This window comes from Gastrolobium bilobum, unplaced genomic scaffold (genome assembly GCF_033153095.1).
Source record: "Gastrolobium bilobum isolate Gb01-03AN ecotype WA unplaced genomic scaffold, APGP_CSIRO_Gbil_v1 utg24819, whole genome shotgun sequence".
Lineage (NCBI taxonomy): Eukaryota > Viridiplantae > Streptophyta > Magnoliopsida > Fabales > Fabaceae > Gastrolobium > Gastrolobium bilobum.
In genome coordinates this window covers 1-7,656 of record NW_026899885.1, presented here as the reverse complement: position 1 = coordinate 7,656, position 7,656 = coordinate 1, and the positions used below count along the sequence as shown (strand labels likewise).

At 43.7% G+C, this 7,656-nt stretch overlaps 2 non-coding genes across 2 annotated transcripts; one reads left to right on the top strand and one right to left on the bottom strand.

The window, feature by feature from the left end:
- Positions 1-331: 331 nt before the first annotated feature.
- LOC133294086 (small nucleolar RNA R71) lies at positions 332-436 on the bottom strand. The gene has a single exon (XR_009749144.1). It is a non-coding gene; the product is annotated as a small nucleolar RNA R71 (small nucleolar RNA).
- Positions 437-5,439: 5,003 nt separating this feature from the next.
- LOC133294085 (small nucleolar RNA R71) lies at positions 5,440-5,544 on the top strand. The gene has a single exon (XR_009749143.1). It is a non-coding gene; the product is annotated as a small nucleolar RNA R71 (small nucleolar RNA).
- Positions 5,545-7,656: the final 2,112 nt, after the last annotated feature.

Below are 7,656 nucleotides of genomic sequence, written 5' to 3'. Positions count from 1 at the left end.
GGTCCAGAACGAGGGTATGTTCCCCCTCCCTTGAATATCCCGAACTTTGAAATAAAACCTGCAATGTTCCAAATGATTATGAACGCTGGTCAGTTCCATGGACTGCCCATGGAAGACCCTCACAGTCATTTGGACAATTTCACTGAGATAGTTGATAATTTCAAAGTTCACGGTATTTCGGAAGAAAACATGCGGATGCGGCTTTTTCCATTTTCCTTAGCTGGAAAAGCCAAAGAATGGAGGAGAACATTGCCCCCAAACTCCATCACCAGTTGGGAGCAATTGGCGGAACAGATTGTTACCCGATTTTTCTCCCAAGCAAAACAAGCCAAGTGAGGGCTGATATAGCTTCCTTTCAAATGTATGATGGAGAAAGTCTGTATGAAGCGTGGGAACGCTTTAAAGAGTTGATACGAATTTGCCCGAATCATGGAGTTTCTGATTGGGGCATCATTCACACGTTCTATCATGGCTTAACCCCACCATTGAAAGCAACTGTTGATGCAGCTGCAGGGGAGATCTTTTGGATTTTACTTATCCAGAAACCTACCAGTTGTTGGAAAAACTTTCAAAAAAACATATTTCATGGCCTTCCACACGACACAGTGCTCCTAAGAAAGCAGGAGTTCTTGAGCTAAGCTCAGCTGATGCTCTTTCAGCACAAATGGCTTCGCTCCAGAACACTATAAAAAACTGGAAGCCCATGGAACAGAAAAAACCAACTGAGCAACTTCTCTTGACTCAATCAAGTCAGAGTTGCCCCACTTGTGGAGGTCCTCATGAATATGAGGACTGTAACAATCTAGCTGCTGTATGCTATGCAGGAGGGTATGACAACAACAACAGGAGCAATGACAACTATCAAGGGAACAATAACCGAGGCTGGAGGAATCAGAATAATGCTGGAGGTAGTGGAGGAAACTACCAGAACCGACCCCCGTATCCCAGGCAGAACCAACAAAACTGGGATAAGGGTGAAGGGAAGTCCCAATCCTTTGAGACTTCTGTCAAGGAGTACATGAATCAGAACAGCGCAGCCATGCGAAACCTAGAAACCCAAATTGGTCAGCTGGCTGGAGCACTCAAGCAGAGGCAACCAGGGACACTCCCTAGTGACACAGAAAAGCCGTCTCAGAATAACCAGGAGCATTGTAATGCTATAAGCCTACGAGATGGAAAGACTTTACCACCCCCAGATTTAGTGGCACGACCTCGGAAGCGCGAACCAGCAAAACAGCCCATAGGAAAGGAAGCTGAAGAAGCCACTGACCCTTCACACCTTGAAGCTCAGACAGGACCAGAAGAGAAGGTCCAGAGCAATGAGTCTGCTGAAATCAAACCGGATGACGCAACACCTGTAGCAGACCTTAGAGCAACAAAAGTCAGTGAACCAGTTTCAGTTCCAACTTATGTTCCCCCATGCAAGAGAAGGAGTGAACCGATTGAGCCTCCTTTTCCACAGAGGTTGAAAAAGCAACACGAGGATAAGCAGTTTAGCCAGTTTCTCGACTTGATGAAACAACTTCACATAAACATTCCTCTAGTAGAAGCTCTGGAGCAAATGCCTTCGTATGCAAAATTTATGAAGGACATTTTGTCAAAAAGAAGAAAGATCGAAGAGTTTGAGACCGTAGCTCTCTCTCAACAATCGTGCAAGTACCTGACTAAAATTCCTCCCAAACTAAAGGATCCTGGTATATTCACCATCCCGTGTACAGTTGGGAAGAACTATCTTGGTCGGGCACTTTGTGATCTGGGCTCAAGTGTAAATCTAATGCCAGCTTCCATCTTCAAGCAGCTTGACATAGGAGCAGCAAGACCAACCACAGTCACTCTTCAACTTGCAGACCGATCTATAGCCAAGCCAGAAGGAAAAATTGAGAATGTCCTTGTCCAAGTAGACAAGTTCATTCTACCAGCTGACTTCATCATCTTAGATTTTGAAGCAGATCAAGAAGTTCCAATAATTCTGGGCAGACCATTCCTGGCTACCGGTGATGCTATCATAAGTGTGAAAGGGTGAACTTTCTATGAGTGTAAACGGAGAAGAAGTGAAGTTTAATGTCATGAAAGCAATAAAATTTGATGAAGATAACACTGAGGAATGCTCTAGCATTTCGATCCTTGACTCGGTCATAAGAGAAGAACAGCAGGAGCATTTGCAGCCAGAGATAGGCATGAAGGACTTTGAAGAGCTGGAAGAATACCTTGCATCCATCAGTTTCCACCAACCCCAGGGAAGGAAAGAAAGGGTCTTTGAATCCTTAAACCGATCAGAGCAGGAGCAAAGACCGAAATTGCCTTCAGTAGAGCAACCACCTACCTTGGAGTTAAAACCCTTACCTGAACACCTGAAATACACTTATTTGGGTAAAGACAACACTCTCCCTGTGATTATTTCTTCTTTGCTAACCCATGAACAGGAACTTCAACTCACACAAAAGCTCAAAGATTACAAAGGAGCAATCGGCTGGACCATGGCTGACATAAAAGGAATTAGCCCAACAATTTGCATGCACAAGATTTTGCTCCAAGACCCTGACAGCTCATCTGTGGAGCATCAAAGGAGGCTGAATCCCAATATGAATGCAGGTATTTATCCCATCTCAGATAGTAAATGGGTGTAATGCGTTCCAAAAAAGGGTGGCATTACTGTAGTTGAAAATGACAAACAAGAGTTAATAGCCACCAAAAAAATAACTGGGTGGAGGATTTGTCAAGACTACAGGAAATTAAATAATGCTACCCAAAAGGATCATTTCCCCCTTCCTTTTATTGACCAAATGCTGGATCAATGTTCTTTTGTTTCTTAGATGGGTATTCGGGATACAACCAAATGCCTTTTTCATTACTGTTCAAGGTTAGAATGCCTTTTGGTGGGGCATTACATAGCCCAAAAGGCATTCTTCTGAATGCAAACGTCCCAAAGGGGCACGTAAAAGTGGTTTTGTGTTGGTCTTCAGGAGCAACCGGGATTTGGTTGTATCCCGAATACCCATCTAAGAAACAAAAGAATTCTTTCCCAGCTAGATGATCCAGCATTTGGTCAATAAAAGGAAGGGGGAAATGATCCTTTCGGGTAGCATTATTTAATTTCCTGTAGTCTTGACAAATCCTCCACCCAGTTATTTTTTTGGTGGCTATTAACTCTTGTTTGTCATTTTCAACTACAGTAATGCCACCCTTTTTTGGAACGCATTGCACAGGAGCAACCCATTTACTATCTGAGATGGGATAGATTATACCTGCATCAAGCCATTTGATGATTTCTTTTCTTACCACCTCCTTCATATTGGGATTCAGCCTCCTTTGATGCTCCACAGATGAGCTGTCAGGGTCTTGGAGCAAAATCTTGTGCATGCAAATTGTTGGGCTAATTCCTTTTATGTCAGCCATGGTCCAGCCGATTGCTCCTTTGTAATCTTTGAGCTTTTGTGTGAGTTGAAGTTCCTGTTCATGGGTTAGCAAAGAAGAAATAATCACAGGGAGAGTGTTGTCTTTACCCAAATAAGTATTTCAGGTGTTCAGGTAAGGGTTTTAACTCCAAGGTAGGTGGTTGCTCTACTGAAGGCAATTTCGGTCTTTGCTCTTGCTCTGATCGGTTTAAGGATTCAAAGACCCTTTCTTTCCTTCCCTGGGGTTGGTGGAAACTGATGGATGCAAGGTATTCTTCCAGCTCTTCAAAGTCCTTCATGCCTATCTCTGGCTGCAAATGCTCCTGCTGTTCTTCTCTTATGACCGAGTCAAGGATCGAAATGCTAGAGCATTCCTCAGTGTTATCTTCATCAAACTTTATTGCTTTCATGACATTAAACTTCACTTCTTCTCCGTTTACACTCATAGAAAGTTCACCCTTTCTGACATTTATGATAGCATCACCGGTAGCCAGGAATGGTCTGCCCAGAATTATTGGAACTTCTTGATCTGCTTCAAAATCTAAGATGATGAAGTCAGCTGGTAGAATGAACTTGTCTACTTGGACAAGGACATTCTCAATTTTTCCTTCTGGCTTGGCTATAGATCGGTCTGCAAGTTGAAGAGTGACTGTGGTTGGTCTTGCTGCTCCTATGTCAAGCTGCTTGAAGATGGAAGCTGGCATTAGATTTACACTTGAGCCCAGATCACAAAGTGCCCGACCAAGATAGTTCTTCCCAACTGTACACGGGATGGTGAATATACCAGGATCCTTTAGTTTGGGAGGAATTTTAGTCAGGTACTTGCACGATTGTTGAGTGAGGGCTACGGTCTCAAACTCTTCGATCTTTCTTCTTTTTGACAAAATGTCCTTCATAAATTTTGCATACGAAGGCATTTGCTCCAGAGCTTCTACTAGAGGAATGTTTATGTGAAGTTGTTTCATCAAGTCAAGAAACTGGCTAAACTGCTTATCCTCGTGTTGCTTTTTCAACCTCTGTGGAAAAGGAGGCTCAATCGGTTCACTCCTTCTCTTGCATGGGGGAACATAAGTTGGAACTGAAACTGGTTCACTGACTTTTGTTGCTCCAAGGTCTGCTACAGGTGTTGCGTCATCCGGTTTGATTTCAGCAGACTCATTGCTCTGGACCTTCTCTTCTGGTCCTGTCTGAGCTTCAAGGTGTGAAGGGTCAGTGGCTTCTTCAACTTCCTTTCCTATGGGCTGTTTTGCTGGTTCGCGCTTTCGAGGTCGTGCCACTAAATCTGGGGGTGGTAAAGTCTTTCCATCTCGTAGGCTTATAGCATTACAATGCTCCTGGTTATCCTGAGACGGCTTTTCTGTGTCACTAGGGAGTGTCCCTGGTTGCCTCTGTTTGAGTGCTCCAGCCAGCTGACCAATTTGGGTTTCTAGGTTTCGCATGGCTGCGCTGTTCTGATTCATGTACTCCTTGACAGAAGTCTCAAAGGATTGGGACTTCCCTTCACCCTTATCCCAGTTTTGTTGGTTCTGCCTGGGATACGGGGGTCGGTTCTGGTAGTTTCCTCCACTACCTCCAGCATTATTCTGATTCCTCCAGCCTCGGTTATTGTTCCCTTGATAGTTGTCATTGCTCCTGTTGTTGTTGTCATACCCTCCTGCATAGCACACAGCAGCTAGATTGTTACAGTCCTCATATTCATGAGGACCTCCACAAGTGGGGCAACTCTGACTTGATTGAGTCAAGAGAAGTTGCTCAGTTGGTTTTTTTCTGTTCCATGGGCTTCCAGTTTTTTATAGTGTTCTGGAGCGAAGCCATTTGTGCTGAAAGAGCATCAGCTGAGCTTAGCTCAAGAACTCCTGCTTTCTTAGGAGCACTGTGTCGTGTGGAAGGCCATGAAATATGTTTTTTTGAAAGTTTTTCCAACAACTGGTAGGTTTCTGGATAAGTAAAATCCAAAAGATCTCCCCCTGCAGCTGCATCAACAGTTGCTTTCAATGGTGGGGTTAAGCCATGATAAAACGTGTGAATGATGCCCCAATCAGAAACTCCATGATTCGGGCAAATTCGTATCAACTCTTTAAAGCGTTCCCACGCTTCATACAGACTTTCTCCATCATACATTTGAAAGGAAGCTATATCAGCCCTCACTTGGGCTTGTTTTGCTTGGGAGAAAAATCGGGTAACAAACTGTTCCGCCAATTGCTCCCAACTGGTGATGGAGTTTGGGGGCAATGTTCTCCTCCATTCTTTGGCTTTTCCAGCTAAGGAAAATGGAAAAAGCCGCATCCGCATGTTTTCTTCCGAAATACCATGAACTTTGAAATTATCAACTATCTCAGTGAAATTGTCCAAATGACTGTGAGGGTCTTCCATGGGTAGTCCATGGAACTGACCAGCGTTCATAATCATTTGGAACATTGCAGGTTTCATTTCAAAGTTCGGGATATTCAAAGGAGGGGGAACATAGCCTCGTTCTGGACCATTTCTGAAGGGAGCAGCCATATCATTCAATGATGGCCCTCTTCCTTCATTCGGTCCTTGTTCAGGCTCATGATTATGATTTCCATTGTTATCATTGTTTACAACCTCCGCCATTGTAATGTTTCTCAACCTTTGAACTCTTCTTCTATTTCTGAAGGTTCTCTCGGGTTCTGGATCAAAAAGTACTATTTCCAGTCCAAGTTCTGTAGGTTCTGTGCTCATACAAATGGAGGAGGTCTATCAAAACAAAAAGACTGCAATTAAACAACAAAAATGTTTCCTTAAAAACGCCCTTTCTTGCCAAATGATCCCCGGCAACGGCGCCAATTGCTTGGTCGAACCGAGAGCTGCTCGGGAATATCTTTTCAGAGAGCAAGAGTGCAGAGTAATAATCAGGATTGCCAACAGGAGCAATCTACTCTGACTAAGAGCAACCCTCTTCAACTATACGCAAGCGTACGTGTCAAGCAATATAGGGTATTGTAGCCCCAGATTTATCGTCCTCAGGGAGCAGTTGTGAAGTAAGAAGCGCTAAAGGAAACTTAATTTGTAAAATGGAGCAATAAAAGAAAGTACTATTCTCAGCTAAGCTTCACAAAGAGCAATCTCTGGGCAGCTAGTTAAACAATGTTAACCATTCTGAACCAGATGAGAGCAGTGAATGACTTAGCACGGTCATCGAATAAAAAGGCATCAATTTAAGTAACTTCAAGAGCAGTCAACGAAATGAAAGTAAGAGCATCAGCTGGTAAAACACAGTTCAGTTATCGTGAGGAAAAGGTTGTGATAGAAGTTTGAGTTAAGATTAATTTCAGAAAAAGTCAAGTAGGTGTTACGGGTTCCATGTTTTCATCCCTTTGGTTAACCCTGCTTGGTAGCATATTTTACAAGTGGATTTTGCTCCTTCCCTTGTTTTGCTATAGGTAAGCAGAGGGTAAGGCCTTACTCTCCACGTTACTCCATAGTACTTGGAGTTATATGCAAGGAAACCATGCTGCCTTCTCAAAAGAGCATGGATTCACATGGCAGTGCTCCCCATTCCAGGTGTTTCTCCCTCCTTTCTTCAGGCTAAACTACCCCAGGATCTTGAGAATGCTCCACACGCCCTTGTCAGTGTTTCATCAACCGAGTGGTCCCGGGATGAGGTTGCCAGCCCAAAGGGTTTCACAAAATCAATAAATTAAACCAAAGAGCAACTCAAAATTCATTTATAAAATATGTGTTCCTTACAAAGTTATCCTAAGACAAAAGGGATTACTTCTATGGAACCCTCACCTACTTAGAGGAAGTTAGCTGTAGCCTTGCTTTTTGCCAGCTTGGCCTTAAATGGAAGTGGTCCCCCTTGCTTTTGGCTCCCTTTGTGAGTGGGAGTATCGGATTCAGGGAGGCACCTCCACTCCTTCTACTGCAGCTGACGTGGCGGCTTTTGATTGCTCAGCTTCTTTGCTTTCGTACTGTAGCCGAGGTAGCACCTCCACCTTCTCTGCTGTGGCTGACGTGGCGGCTTCCCATTGCTTCCTTTGACTGCTGTTGTACTACAGCAGGCTTTTTTTTTCTTTCTGCGCAACACTCCTTCTTCTCTCTTCATTTTGTGGTTCCTTTTGATGGGCCTTAGGTGTCCTGAACAAAGCAAACTAACCCAATAGTCATATGTGAAAAAGATAATGTTAAATTTGCTCCAGGTCTACCTTAATTCCCACTTTCGGTATTGCTCTGGTCCACTATTCAAAACAGTTGCTCTATATGGAAAGAAGAAGGTTGAAGGGAGTGATTTATAACC